Here is a 15661-nt window from a genome sequence, read left to right on the forward strand (position 1 = left end):
TCCACTTAGCCCAGTCCTGTATCGTGTTCGTCATCTCGTCACGTGTCCTCGTTACCCATATTCCGTGTTGGCTGGGTCGTGGTCGATGAGTGGAAAGGGAATGAGGGAGGAACGCACTGCGAAGGGAGGCAGAGAGGAAAAGAAAAAAAGAAAAGGGAGGCTAGGGAAAGGGTAAAGAGATGGCTTCTCTCTGTGTAGTAGGGCCCGTTAGATGAGTTCTGGGTAGTTGGGCAGTTATTTGTCCTGATATTGGCGGAGGCCTGTAATATGCTCTGTGTAGACGGCCTGGGACCATCTGATGGCATCTGACACCATTAGCTGTCGCGTGAGGCGGGCATAGTGGCGGCTGCTGCCGCAGGCCTCGAGGACCATTTTGTTCTGGGGGTCCCAGGCCCCCAGGGCACCCACCAGCAGGGCATGTACCTCCACTTTGTAGCCCTGTGTCCTTAGTGTATTTGCTAGCGGTGTGTATTTATCTAGCGTCTTTGCCCTTGCTTCCCGGAAGGCCACTGACAGGTTTTCGAAGGGGATGGAGACATCCACCATGGTGATCGTCTTTGCCTGCTCGTTAGTTATTACGATGTCTGGTCTGAGCAGGCTTTTGGTGTCCGGGATGATGCAGTCCACTGTCACTCCACCCAGGGCTGCCGGGAGGGCCTCGATAAATCAATCTAGGATTGCGTTATGCTGTAGTTGCCAGGTCCTGGAGAGAACCAGACATCCACAGAGAACATGGCACAGAGTATCCTTAGAGTATCCACATCCTCTGTTACAGTTCTCATGCTGGATGGCTCTGTTGAGATGGATGCAGTTCAACCACGCACAGTGTATAAAATACCATTGTGCAAAACAGATAAAGTTACTGGCTAACAAAAAAGTAGACCAAGATTACTGACACTTCATTTGCAGATGATCTCAAATACTACACTTGACCTTGACCTTTCTTTCTTTCTTTCTTTTATTTATATTTTTTAAAAAAAAAAAGGGGGGTGACTTAATGCTATGAACATTTTACACAGCCCACCTGTCTGGACACTTTTGTATGTCATGACGACTAAAGCCAATGCATCACGTGAGCATTGCAACAAGATTTTCACAGATTGGCAAGTACACCGACGTTCTTCATCCTGCAGCTCCTTTCTAGCTGGTCAAAGCAAAACCTCTCCCACCAGATAATTCAGCTCTAAAACAAGTTATTCCACCAGACCTGTGAGCTGCATCTGTGGTGGTTGTTTCTCTCCCGAAGCGATCAGCTAATCTGCATAAAGCCCGACCCCTCGCTGCAGCATGCTGATCCCATCGAGCTGTTAACCCTGTATGGACTGCAGAACCAAAACAAAAAGCAGTCAAGTAGCACTTTAAAGACTAGCAAAATAATTTATTCGGTGAGCTTTGGTGGGACAGACCTACTTCTTCAGAGCATCAGACCACCGGACTGCAGAACCGGTGTCAACCACACACCTTGGCAGCCACCAAAAGTGTTCAATCAGGCGCCAGCAAGGACAAAGAAGAGAAAAATCAGACTGGAGCAGAAAGGAGGAAGAAGAGCAGAATTCAGCCAGGCGTGTGGCAGGAGCAGGGAACCTTTGCGGGGCTGGAGGCCGCTGACTACAGAAAATGGTAGAGGCCTCAAGTGACAAGGAAACCACAAAGTAAAACAAAAAAGATACCGCAACGCAGCCCCAAATGATGAGAAAAAACCTGCACAGACACGCCCCCCCAAAGCAGCCTGGAGGGGGAAACAGCCGCCCCCCCCCCCCAAAAGCCAACCTGCGGGCAATGCGGAGGCAGCTCCAGGGGGATAGCTCTGTGGAGCCTGCCCCCCACATCACCTGCCCCCCCAGAGTCTGCCCCTCCTTATACCGCCTACGCTCTGCAGGCAGCTGCTGTAGAGGGACAGCCTCTCGGACCCTCACTCCCTGCCCACGCAGCCCGCAGGGGAGCGGGAGCCCCATGGAGACTGGTGGGCAGCTCCCAGAGCCTGCCCCACCCCACAGCCTGCCCACCATATGAAGGCCACAGGTGAGTTGGGGTAGCCCCAGAGTATCACCACCAGCTGGAGGAGGGGGCTGCAGAGAGAGGGCTGGAGCCCGGTTCTCCTTTCCCTTCCCCTGACAGCGAGTGTAGCAGAAAGGTGTGTTTGGTTAGTGTTGGTTTTGTGTATGATGTACAGTTTCATGTCTGAGGACTTGCGTATAAATTCTGCAGTTTCTATTTCCCTCTGTGTCACTCAGGGTTAGATAGTACGTACTGTAAGGCCTTGCTCCCTCCTAGCATTGCAGTTAAGTTGTATCCCTTGTCTGCATCACAACTCAGTTGTGTCTATAGTAAGTAGAGGCCCAGTATGAGGCCTTAGGCCTGAACTAAAGTAATGGTCAAGCCTTTGCTAACAGAAAGCAAAGTGCAGCTGTGCGCTGAAGGGATGCATTGCTCACAGACGCTGGCATGAAGAGGGCTGATGGGGCATAAACAGAGCTACCCAGCATATTGAAGTATGAACATGGCACCAGAACACCCGACCCTGGAACATTCCACAGAGAAGAAAGAACAGGCCGACCCATCCCAGTGACAGGGGCAGAAGGGTAACATGATGGATAGAGTTGTTTTGTTCGAACCAACATGTACAAGGTGAGAGGCGGCACCTGACTACGTACAAAGGGTTGTACCTCAGTACGCCAGGAGTGATGTGTGAATTGCTTGTACCTGTGTATAAGAATGTACTCCTGGGGTGTAGTCTGGGTCCGGCCAAGGGGGCAGTGGAAAGTCCTGCCACTGACTGAGCCGAGTCCGTTGACCGTGGGTGCATATTTGTAGTATGCCCTGACTTAGACTAAGAAGTCTACAGGGAACTACTATTGCGTCCAATACGGCAATAAACCTGGCCGACGTGCCTTCGCACCTTACTAGACTCTGTGGTCATTGGGGGTTCTCTTCGGGTCTGCTGTGTCGGCTATCTGCAGAGCTGGGGCAGCGCACAGAGGGAACACGCGCACGCAGCCGAGTGATACCAACACTAGAGAGAGCAGAGCACCGCGCTGGTAGCATCTGACAACAGAGGTGATCAAAAACAAGTTGAGCCGCTTGTCACAGCTGCAAGATAGTCTTATTCAAAAGCAGGTGCATGCCAATATGGATCTGGTCCAAATAGGTTCGGGAAACTTGAAAGCTAGATGGAAAGTGTGGCAGTGGCTGAACTCTATCACCTGGTTGCTAAACAAGAAAGAGATGGAATTAGGAAATAAAACTGCCCTGGTGACTGGGTGTACTGAAATGCAGATTCTCAGCTTAGTGACGCTGGAAGGTGAAATGTATTGGGTGTTATCTGGGAATGTTAAGGTTTTAGCGCATCTCCTGAAACAACACCTATAAATATGATGGATACAATACGTCTCCAGCATGGTTAAACCTGATTTACAATTTGGTGAAATTGTTGTTAAAATTGTTCCCCAGCAGTCTGTGGAGACAGACCTGGGGAAGGGAGTAACCCCTGTCATTGTCATCTAGGATGAGCTGTAAATCCCTGAAGAAGTGCTGGAGAGATTTTAGCTGGGGGCTGTACATGGGGGTCTGTGGTTCTCTTTGATGGATCTGTCCAGTAGCAGGTGACGTCTTACACACACAGACCCAACTAGCTCCTGAAAGCTCCTTGGGACAAGTGGATGCTCATGTGCCTGTGAAGCCTCAGTGACCCTCCACATCAGGACCAGAGCCCTAGTGGCACGTTTTTCACCAAAGCCTCCAGGGCGGAATTGTTACCACTGGCACCTTCCAATTCAGCAAACAACCGAGTCAGTTCCAGGAAGGGAAAAACGCCCAGCACTTGCTGAAGGTGGGGTACAGTGTGAGCTCAGGAAAGGGAAACTCACCCTGTTCCCCAGCCCAGAGGGAGCCATGGCTGCAGGGAGCCCCCTGGAAAGTCTCCAGGAAGAAGCCACATGTCCCGTCTGTCTGGAGTATTTCACAGCCCCGGTCACTCTGGAGTGTGGGCACAACTTCTGCCGAGCCTGCATCAGCCAGTGCTGGGAGGGACCCGACCCAACCGCCTCCTGCCCTCAGTGCAGAAAACCTGTGCAACAGAGACACCTCCGGCCCAACAGGCAGCTGGCAAACATGGCAGAACTCGTCAAACGGCTGAGTTTGCAGGCAGCGAAGGGAGCAGGAGGGGACGGGGTGTGTGGGGAGCACCAGGAGGCTCTGAAACTCCTGCCCCTCAGGGTCTGAACTTCCACAGCCCAGGAACTGCCGCAGCTGCTGGAATTCCCACACGATTTTCTGCCTCTCGGTTTGTGTCTGTTTCTGTAGGAACACGGGAGGGCTGGTCAGGGACATGGGTGGAGCCTGGGCCCTGTCATGGGGAGCTGAGTGCGCTGGAGGGAGAAGGTCTTTGGAAAACCTGATATCTGACGTTTGACTCTATTCTGGGCATACAAGATAAAGGATTCTCTCAGAGTTTCCCGTTTGTCCCCTGTTATCGCTGTAAGGGAGGTTTCCAGGCCTGTCATGCTCAACATATTCTGTCATTCATGGGCTGTTGAAGTTCAGACCCTGAGCGGCAGGAGGCCGGGCTCAGCGCCGCACTGACAGAGACGCAAGTGGAGAAAAAAGAAGGAAGTGTGTGTGAACAAAAGGAGCAGACGCAGCAGGCAGCACTGCCTGGGGACAGTCCGTTCCCTTGGGGAGGGTTTGTGGGAAAGGCACAAGGGACAGATACTAACTCATCCCCTGCAGTGGAAGCTCAGGGCTTGTCTTCACACGGCTCTAACCCAGCAATCCCCAATCACAGAGACACTCACTATCCCTCCTTCACCAAGGCCACGCAGGAGTCTGCCTCCAAACAGACCTCCCTCTGCCAGCCCTGATGGTTCATAACAATTGGCACCTACCAGGTGACGATGTGCCGACCTACTCCGGGTCCCGTGGGTGCGCGTGGGGTGTGATACAGCGGGGGGAGTCGGGTGGCCCAGGACCAACCACCCCACCTTTATAGCAGCCTGATATAGTGTAGCAGCAATATGTGATTCAGTGTATTCACTTTAAAACCTAGGTTTCCACAGTATTATGAGTACCAGAAACAATAACACTCCGATTGTGAACACCACAATGCCCTGTGGCTGTTCTAAGTCCCAATAATTCTCTATACAGACCCAGCTAGACCAGCTAGTGGTATTTACCAATAGTGATTTATTCATTTATTTGTAACTACAATTACTTAACACTTGTTATATATATATATATATATAGTTATTTATTTGGCATAAGCTAAATACTAGGTTATATATAACTATATATAATTACATGTGACTTACCAATAACATCCAATGCTCCCCCATCTCACCAATAACTACGTTACAGCGGCCCTTCAAGTCAGAGATACGGCTTGGTTGGGACCTTTCGTGGTGGTGACGTCCGGGTGATCAGGCCGGGGTCTGCTATCTGGACTGGAAGTTGCTAGCCTCCGCCTTGTGTCCAGGAGCCCACACCCTTATTCCTGTTAAATCACCTTTTATATTGTTTCTTACTTGGGGGTTCGATACCTGGCCAATTAAAGCGTTTGTTACCTAATTTGGGCTTTCTATCCTCCCGGCCTGTTAGAACATGTTACAAGATTTCCTCTGTCCTTGGTCTTTTTCTGAACCTCCCCTGAGACCCTCTGATGTTGTACAACCAAGATGTTCTCTTTGGGGGGCTTCCAGCTACTAGCCCCAGCTGTTCTCTTTGGGGGCTTACTATCTGCTTGTCAGGATGTTCTCTTTGGGGACTCTCCAACTACTTGTCAACTTTCTGATTTCTTTCTCCTGGCCTGACTTCAGACCTTCCCGCCGCTGTATGATAGCATTCCAAGATGGAGTGTATGGTCATTCTGCCTTGCGAGTGAGGCCCGGCCACCAGGTGCTCGTGCTCCCACACCAGGTACTCCCGGCTTTTCTCTTCTCCAGTTGCTTTCAGTCCCAGCAGCTTTTCACTCTCTTCCCTCAGAGTCTTCAAACGGGCCTGGATTTTTCCCTGAGGAAACACAAAGGATTTGGGAGGTTTTACTTTGGGTTGAGAGGGGGGTGGCGCTGGGTGTTCGCCCCCAGAACTCAAGATAACTGTTAATCTTTGTGAGGTCAATACTCCCCAGGAGAGGACACGTTATTAGTGCAGCCCCAGGGCTGGTCACAGCCAGACGTGTTACAAATTCACGTTAGGGCTTTTTAGTAATTTGTGGGAGATCTGGATTCTGCCCAAGCTTTGTGGGTACTTGCAGATTGCTGAGTGGTGCAGCACATTCCAGGGCACTGGAGTCACATGGGGGTGAATCAGCTGCTCCATCTGAGCCCTGTCGTGGGTGGGCTGAGGGTACCTGAGGCCCACACAGCGTTCAGCCCAGTGACCTCCTCTAGTGCCGGCCGCAGCATCTGAGTTTAACCCCTTGTGGAGCTGCGCAGGAGTTCAGCCTCCCAGTGGGAACCTCCTCTCCCTGCTGGGCCTGGGGCCTTCAGCAGCGCGTCTTTCCCTCCCAACGGCTGCTTCTCTTCACTGCTCAGTGCTGGTGAGATGGGCCTCATAGCCTAGTGGTTGGACACTGGACTTGGCCTTGGAAAATTGGAGGTTTACACCCAGCTCTGCCACTGACCTGCTGAGTGGGCTTGGACAAGTCACTTCCCTGCTGTGTGCCTCAGTTTCTCTTCCCACCCTTTGTCTATCTTGACCAGTTAGAGTGTAAATGGCTCAGGGCAGGGATTGTCCCTCACTAGGTTCTGTGCAGGGCCCCACACACCCAAGGGCAGATCACATCTGGGGTCTGTAGAAGCTGCTGAGGTGCCAATTACAACAATAAACCCTGTGACAGAATTGGCAATAAGAGTCACAACTTGTAACTCGCCCTTCTGCAGCCTGAAGGCAGCTCTCTCACCTAGAACAGCCTCCGGCTCCTGAGAGTCAAACTTCACAGGCCATTGAACAGCTCCTGGTCTGTGGAGAGTGCCCATGGGTCCCTGGGGAGCAGGGTTTGAAAGGGATCCCACTCCCATTTTACAACAGCCGCTATAAAAGGCAGGCAGCCAGTAAAGACCCATGTGGAGCCAGCTGCCTTCTGCAAAGGTGAGTGAGTGAGGTAGATGGGGGACTGGAGATGCCTGTCATGAGTGAGGGGGATGGGGTAAGAGCAGGGGGCTGGAGGTACCTGGTTTGTGGGAGGGGAGGGCCTCCGGCAGTTGGCTCATGGGGCTTGCGGTGCCCAGGCGGCTGGCCCTGGCAGATTGGGGATTGGGCAGCTGGCCCTAGCAGTGCAGGGCTCGGGTGGGCTGCTGACCCTGGCAGTGGGCAGCTTGGGCTTGTTGGGCTGGTGGGTGGGCAGCTGGCCCCAGCAGCACAGGGCTTATATGGCTGGGGCTGGCAGGTGGGTGGCTGGCCCCAACACCATGAGGCCCAGGTGGCTGGCCCCAGCAGCATGGGGCTTGGGCATCTCAGGATGGTGGGCAGGTGGCTGACCCTGCCAGTGTGGAGCTTGGGTGGGCAGCTGGCTTGCAGCTGGGGCTGGTGGGTGAGTCGCTGGCCCTAGTAGTGTGGGGCTCAGGCAGGCGGCTCTGGCAGTGCAGGTCTTGGGCTGGCAGGTGGCTGCCATGGGGCTCAGGCAGCTACCCGGCTGGGGCTGCACCAGGCTCCTGCAAGGGGCCAGGAAAAACCATTTGTGCTTATTTTTAATTTTAAATAACATTTCTATCTCAAGTTGTGTTTGTGTTAAACAACGTCGTTCATTTTTTCTTAGAAGGCGGGTTGGGTGATGGCAAAGAAGGGGGTGTGTGTGAAAGTGTCTCTAAAATCTAAAGAGGGGCAGGATGCCAAAAAGTTTGGGAGCCACTGCTTTAAACCAGCAACGAAGGGTCCTGTGGCACCTTAGAGACTAACAGGAAAGTTCTGAGCATGAGCTTCCGTGAGCACAGACTCACTGCATCAGGTGCTGCCCTTGGAAATCTGCAGGGCCAGGTGTAAATAAGCCAGAGCAAGGGTGGGGATAACAAGGTTAGCTCAGTCAGCAAGGGTGAGGCTCACTACTTTAAACCAGCCACCCCTCAACCTACAGAACACAAAGCCATTTACAAGCTCTCAGGGTAATTGCTCAGTCATGAGGAAAACTAACCCTGAACAAAACAAAAAGCAGTCAAGCAGCACTTTAAAGACGAGCAAAATGGTTTATGAGGTGATCTTTCCTGGGACAGACCCACTTCTTCAGACCATGGTCTGGCTCTGGTCTGAAGAAGTGGGTCTGTCCCACGAAAGCTCATCACCTCATAAATCATTTTGCTCGTCTTTAAAGTGCTGCTTGACTGCTTTTTGTTTTGATAGTGTAGAGACTAGCACGGCGTCCTCTTTGTAACCCCCGAACAGTAAGAGAGAGAGAGCCTATAACGACCTGAAAATTCCTATCCCGGCTCAAACCATGTGCTTTTTAGGTCATTATAGGGGCTCTTTTGCACACTTGGCTTAATCTAATTCTTGACCCCACCCCACCTTCTGCCCCTCTGCTCTCCGATTTGCTCACCTTGATAATATTTTTCTGATTTGTCAACCTTATGGTTCTCTGTGCCCTAAATATCGAGTCTGTTCTGGTCTGGCTATGGGCTGAAGAAGAGGGTCTGTCCCACGAAAGCTCATCACCTAATAAACTATTTTGTTAGTCTTTAGAGTGCTATTGCACTGCTTTTTTGTTTTAACCTCAATCTCCAGCAATGGCCGTTATTAGCACCTCTAACTCTCAACAAGCACACAGGGCGTATTTCCAACTACTCACAACAATTACACACTCAGCAGGTTAGAATGTTAAAAACAATCAATGACAAAACATCTTTTGTTCAAAGCATCTCTAAGTTATACAGATTTACAGTCACAGCCCATTTTCCATACAGCACAGGGGGGAGGGGTGTCCCTCACAAGACAAACTTAAAAACTTAAAAACTTCCTTTGTTGCCTTTTTGCCAGGCTGGAGCATCACTAATTTGTACAGCAACTTTCAGACCCTGAAGGCTGCACACACCGGAATGGTGCCATTGACTTGTCAGTAAAATGCAAAGTTATCACCCATCAGCCTGGACAGCAGCTCTGTACCTTGTACTCCTGGGCAGCCTCCTGGATGGGAACCACAGTGTGAGCGCGGTGAGCCTTGGATCTATCACACACCACACAGATGGGGGTTTGATCCTCTTCACAGAACAGCTTCAGAGCCTCCTGGTGCTCCCCACACACCCCGTCCCCGCCTGCTCCCTTCGCTGCCTGCAAACTCAGCCGTTTGGCTATTTCTGTAACATTGGCCAGCAGCCTGTTGGGCCGGAGGCTTCTCTGCTGCACAGTCTCTCTGCACTGAGGGCAGCAGGCGGCTGGGTCGGGTCCCTCCCAGCACTGGCTGATGCAGGCTCTGCAGAAGTTGTGCCCACACTCCAGAGCGACCGGGGCTGTGAAATACTCCAGACAGACGGGACATGTGGCTTCTTCCTGGAGACTTTGCAGGGGGCTCCCTGCAGCCATGGCTCCCTCTGGGCTGGGAACAGGGTGAGTTTCACTTTCCTGAGCTCAAGAGCTGCGGCACGTGGGTGTTTCCCTTCCTGGATCTGACTCAGGCTGTTTGCTGGGCTGGGAGGAGCTCACCGGTAACACCGGGGCCCTGGGACTCCCACGAGCTCATTGACTGGCCTAAGCGCTCATGGGCGGCCGGAATAAATCTGTTACAGTCTTCCAGGTGCCGCAGGCTCCTGCTTGTTGTGGCTGAAACAGACTAACACGCCCCAGCTGAAGTCAGAGCCCTGGAGGCTGTTGGGGGAAAGGGGCCACTCGGGCCAGTTTCAGGTGTGGGGAGTCACTGCCAGGGGTGCTGGAGCCTGCGGGGGAGGGCGCAGGGAGGCCACCCAGAGGGGCCGGGAGGGGCAGGGGACACCCACTTGGCAGTTAAAGTTGTGGTGGGGGCAGCGCGTCTCTGGAGTGCTCCCTCCCCGCACCTGTGCTCACAGAGGCTCCCCCGGACGTCAGCCTCCCCCTGTGGCGCAGGGCAGGGGCAGGGGCCGGGGCCGGGGCCGTGTGTCTAAGGGGGCCGCCAGTCTGGCAGAATTCACGGCTCTGCTTGGAGGGGGACACGGGTGTTTCTTTGTCAGCATTTCTCATTATTTCGGGGTGAAATGTTCTCAGCTGCACAGAATAAAGGGCCCGAAGTGGTTTTTAAAGATTTTTTCCCTCCCTTTCACAGTTGTGGGAAATACCTGGGGGCTCAGACAATCGGGCATCAGGGAATTGTCGTTCAGTGACCGGAGACGCGGAGATGCAGAAAGTTTCTCTCTCCATTTGATCCAACATTTCAAGAGCACGTGTCCTTTTCTAGGTAGTGCGGGGGCTTTAGTGGGGGGCTTTTAGATGTTCACCGTTTTTCACAAATAATCAGGCGGTTTACTTTTTTTCTCACTTGGCAATTACAACATCGGCAGCCACAAAGAAGTCCTTAAGGAGCACCAACCACGTGGCTCTGGAGCCACAAGTAGCAGCCTCCTGCCCTGGGGAGAGGAGATTCCCTGAGTCACTCTCCAGCTGGGCCCGATTCTGTCACTGACCCATCAAACCCTCCCCCAGGGCTGAGCTCTGCCCCTCACGCTCTGATTCTCTCTCCCCTGCAGCCCATGTGACTCTGGATCCAGACACGGCTCATCCCCACCTCGTCCTGTCTGAGGGTGGGAAAAGTGTGAGACGGGCAGACACATGGCAGCGACTACCCAACAACCCGGAGAGATTCGACACGTGGCCCTGTGTGCTGGGCTGTGAGGGGTTCACCGCAGGGAGACATTGCTGGGAGGCGGAGGTGGGGGGTGGGCAATGCTGGGCTGTGGGGGTGGCCAGAGAGTCTGTGAGTAGGAAGGGACGGATCAGCCTCAGCCCTGGGGGGGACGGTCTGGGCTGTGCGGTGGTTGGGGGATCAGTTCCAGGCTCTCACCACCCCTGTGGCTCCCCTGCCCCTGAGCCGGGCCACCTGCAGGATCCGGGTGTGTCTGGACTGTGGCAGTCCCAGCTCCAACTGTGCTCCTGAAATCAGCCTCTCCAGCCTCACATACATCAGTCCCTGTGAACTTGGAGGACTCCCATGTACCCAGCCCCTGGCTCCTCATCTCTTCCCCTCCCTCCCAGCATCCCCAGAGATAAGGGGGGGGGGGGATAAACCCCTGGTGCTGCAGGAGGGGTCGTGAGCGGCAGATGTGGGGCTGGGTGGGGCAGAATTAACAGCTGGGCTGGGGACAGGCATATCAATTAACGGGGGGCAGAGGGTGAGAACCTGGAAGCTCCGCAGCAGCGGAAATGTTTTGTACTGATCTGTGTCCTTAGATCTCATTGGGGTCTCCCAGCCAGAGCTCCTGCCACAGGGGTCAAAGTCCCCTTCCCCTGTAACTGCTGGGGAGCTGGTAACGCTGTGATTGTCGCACCCCTGGGGCTGGGCAGGGGGAGTTCTAACATCACCGGATAAAGCAGGACATATAATGGCCATGTCTACACGGGCAGCTTCTGTCAACAAAAGTCACTGTTGACAGAGAAATCTCGGCAGAGTATCTGTGGGCAGATTGCTGCTTCGCACAACTTGCTCTATGAACCAGACAGCCAGACTGCGCTGCCCTGGGGGGACAGAACAATGCAATGGCAGCCCTGCAAACAGAGCGCTGCACGGCCCTCTGCCGACAAAACACTGTTGACAGGGATGTTATACCTGAACTGGGAGAGGTATGAAGCTGCTGGCAGAACAGCTGCCTTCTGTCGACACACTGGCGAGGGAGCGCTTTAGCTGCATGGATGCGCTGGAGTTTTATCAACAGAAGCTGCCCGAGTCGAATGGCCGTAGTGTGTTGCTTTGAAACTCCGTTTTCAGGGCAGCCAGTGTCAGTTCAGACACCTGGTGTGTAACCTCTCAGGTTAGCGACACTGCGAGAGTCAGAGGGGCTGGTGGGGAAATGGAGGGAAAAGGGAAGGAGAAAGTAAAACCAACTAACCAGAGTGTCCTGGAGAAAGGGTGAAAATCGATAGAAAACAGTGCCAGGAAAACCCCCTGCAGAGGAGAAGCAGCCAGAGGCAGGGAGAGGGGAAGGGATGAATCCAGGGGGAAGACTGGAGAACAGGAGGGGGATGTTCTGTGACAGAGATCACAGGGAGTGGGAGAGAGACAGGTATTTATGGTAAATAAAGAACATATTCCTTTCTCTTTTCCCGGCATCACTTGTTGGGGCAGAGTGGTGGGTTTGGTTCCCTGCTCAGCTGGATCCCCCCCAACGTCAATAGGGAACAGAGGGACATGTCCCTGTGCTGAGGGCTGGGTTTGATTGTGGTGTGTTGATACCCAGCCTGTGCCCTGTCTCTTGTGCTCTCTGCAGCTGTGGAAATGAGCGTTCCCCAGCTGGGCTCTGTGCGAGGGGGCTGCACATGTGGGGCTGTCTCTCCCCTGTGATTTCTGAGGTGCTGAATTTGTGAAAGGGAGGCTGAAGGTGTGTGAAATATGTTGCTCACATTCCTTCTGCACATCAGGAATCACAGTGTTGTCCAAGGAGGTGTTTGTGGGGTGGGACCTGCTCCCAGAGACAGTCTCTGGGGGTGTCTACACCAGGATGCAGGTTTCTGCCCCTCCTTGTGCAGTCTGTGTGTAAACAAGGCAAGTGGTTTCACCTCAGTGTCAGTGGCTGGAAAGTTCTGGGGGCGGGAAGGTGCTGGGGCGGGTTAGCCGTCACTGAGGTGAAACTATTACTCGCCTGAGCCCCACTAGGCCGGTACAATGAGATTGCAGCCTCATATTCACTACTGCATTGGAAAAACGAACAAACCTTTCTTCTTGGCTGGACATGAGCCTAGGCCCAAAATGGGGAGGAAGGAGCAACCCCACCCTCAGCCAGGAATGCGACTCTTCTTCTGTGAGCTTCTAATTTCAATGATTGGGTGGGATTCATGGAGGGGCAGAGATGTTGCAATGCAGAGCCTCACCTGGTCAAATATGTAGGTGCCTGGATAATCACAAGAACACCACGACCCTGAAGCGTAATAGCTCACACATTTATTAATCAGGGTACATTTGTTGGATTTCTAGCTTGCAAGAGGAGTTGGCCTGTTTTCCCTACTTACCCCATTTTAGGCTGTTTTGGTCTATTTTATCAGTAATGCAAATAGCCTGCAGAGCTCACACTCTGTGTCCATGTTAGGTAGGTGTTACTATTGTAGGCAGACACTTACGAATATGGATTTAAATAAGTGTATAAATAGCCTGTTAGGTGAGTATAAAAATATCTGTAGCTGATGTTCCAGCTTTGCTATTGTAACCGCACACTGAGGTAAATTGGTGGCCCTTATCTTGTGAAGCCTCAGCAGGTGCCCAACATTATCATGGCCCAGGTACATCCGTTCTCTTGTTTACCGAAAACTAGTGGCAAAGGTCACCAGGTGGCATCTCCCCGGTGCTCATGCTTAGAATTTGCCCCTGAAGCTGCGACGTAGCCCTTTGTGCAGGAGTCTGCAACCGAAATAGCAACAAGAGCCATTGTTTTCAAATTCAGCTCCAAAAGCCAAACTTCAAAAGCCGCAACGCACGTGAATACAAGACAGTCCTTAACAGATATGTACAAATAGTAAATAACATCCAACGGTACTTTGTGTAACCCCTGTTTTAAGAACAGCACAACGCAATGATTTTTACCGGTTAAAACATTGTTACCCCATTACCTGTGTTTGCAGCAGAGTAGCCCTGAGAAACTCCAGCGCAGATCTGGGCTCCACACAACACACGCTGAGGGACATCCGGGCCCTGAGGAGTTTGGTTAAAATGGAGAAGGCAAAGGGTAAGAAGGGAAACTGAGGCACAAAGCAAGGCAGTGAGTTACTGAGGGTCACCCAGCATGTCAGTGGCTGAGGTCACCATAGAAGCCAAATACGCCTTGTCCTGTCAGGGCCCTACCCTCTAGGTCATGCTGCCTGCTAAGCAGCAGCACCACTGCCCCCATGAAAGAGTGTGTCTGCTGGGGGGAAGTGCTGTGATAAAGGCCCCATGTCCGGCAGGGAGAGGAGGTCCCACTGGGATGCAGAACTCCTGGGCAGCTCCGCGAGGGGTTAGACATCGATGCTGCGGCCGGCACTAGAGGAGGTCACGGAGCTGAATGCTGTGTGGATGCTAATGCTTTGTGCCCCCCGACAACGGGGCTCCAGACAGTGCAGGTCCCTGCCAGGTACCACTGGGATCAGCCTGGAGCGTAGCAAAGCTAACCCCAGGCGGCAGCTGCCCCGTGCAAGGCTGAGCTGTGCTAGTGTGTACGTGGGCAGGGACAGGCCAAAGTGATTCCCTTAGTCCCACCAGGCAGCCTTTGGACAGCGCCGGGGCCCACTGCTTCCGGGTCCGTCACCTGGGCCTGCGACAGTGGGTACATTGCCATTGAAAGAGCCCCTCATTTCAGCCAACCCCAGCTGCTCTCATCCAGACAGCCCGTCCAGTAAGGAACAAGAAGTCCTGGGGCCCCTTAGAGACTCACAGAGGCTTTGGAGCATGAGCGTTCGTGGAGGCATCTGGGGAAGTGGGTCTTTGCCCACGAAAGCTCATGCTCCAAAATCTCTGTGAGTCTACAAGGGGCCCCAGGACTTCTTGTTCTTGAAGACACAGACTAACACGGCTGCCTCTCTGGTACTTGTCCAATCACGGTAGCCACTGACCTATCCCCACCCCTCAGGACATCACCACTCTGCATCCCTGGGCCTGCTCCCACCAGAGCCAAATCTCCCAGGGGGACCATCCTTCAAGGGACACTTAAAACTTCAAATGTTGCTGCTGCTGGGTCCTGCTGGTGAGGGGGAGACAGCCCCATGCAGCCCTACGGCCTCGCTCAGCCCAGCGGGGGACACATTCCCAGTCCGGCAGGGCTGGGGAGTGCTGCTGGGGGCGGCGTGTGGGAGACGGGGTCTCAGAGGGGCTGTGGGGAGATCTGGGCAGTGAGGGGTGGGGTGGTCGGGGGCACACTGGGCAGTATGTGGGGGTGTTCGAGGGAAGGCTCAGGAGTTTGATGTGGATGCGGGTGAGTGTGTTAAACACCCTTCTCCTGGGGAAGCAAAACCGTTCCTCCAATTGAGTCTGTCCCCTGTGGCTGACCCCGAATGGCCCCCTCCCTCTGCCTGATCCCGTAACGAGGGACAGTACCAGGGAGGTCGCCGTGTGAGTCTCTATTCCAGCAACACAAGCCTGCCATCAGGGAGCGCTTTAAAGACTGAAAAACTGATGTGTTAGGTGATGAGCTTCCCTGGGACGGACCCACTTCTGCAGGTCTCTGTCTCACACATACGTGTATCCAGCTCTGTCTCTGCATCCCACAGTGAGGAGTGGTGAGTGGGATTCACACCAGAATTCGGTGTCTGAGGGGTTAATTTACGCTGTGGGGGAGGGGAAGAGAATCAGGAACCAACAGTCAGTGGAATAAAACACCCGGTGGTGGGACCGGGGACGTCGCAGTGGGCAGGAAGCCCAGCCCCAGCCCAGCGCCCTGCACACCCCACACGCTCAGCCCCCGGCCGGAGAGCTCTGCCCTCGGGGAGCGCCGGGTGGCGTCCGTCAGGGCGGCGGGTGCTCAGGACCTGCGGCCGTTGGCCTGCGGGGAGCCCTCGGGGGGCGCTGAGGAGTCCCTGGGCGGTGGGAGCGGAG

The 15661-nt window shown here is 53.7% G+C and overlaps 1 long non-coding RNA gene and 1 pseudogene across 1 annotated transcript; both read left to right on the forward strand.

The window, feature by feature from the left end:
* LOC142024635 (E3 ubiquitin-protein ligase TRIM21-like) overlaps positions 1 to 15661 on the forward strand; it is an 84658-nt pseudogene that overhangs the window by 6120 nt on the left and 62877 nt on the right.
* LOC142025006 (uncharacterized) lies at positions 5815 to 10761 on the forward strand. Its single transcript, XR_012648570.1, has 3 exons — positions 5815 to 5910; positions 8962 to 9135; positions 10638 to 10761. It is a non-coding gene; the product is annotated as an uncharacterized LOC142025006 (long non-coding RNA).

This window comes from Carettochelys insculpta, chromosome 22 (genome assembly GCF_033958435.1).
Source record: "Carettochelys insculpta isolate YL-2023 chromosome 22, ASM3395843v1, whole genome shotgun sequence".
Taxonomy (NCBI): domain Eukaryota; kingdom Metazoa; phylum Chordata; order Testudines; family Carettochelyidae; genus Carettochelys; species Carettochelys insculpta.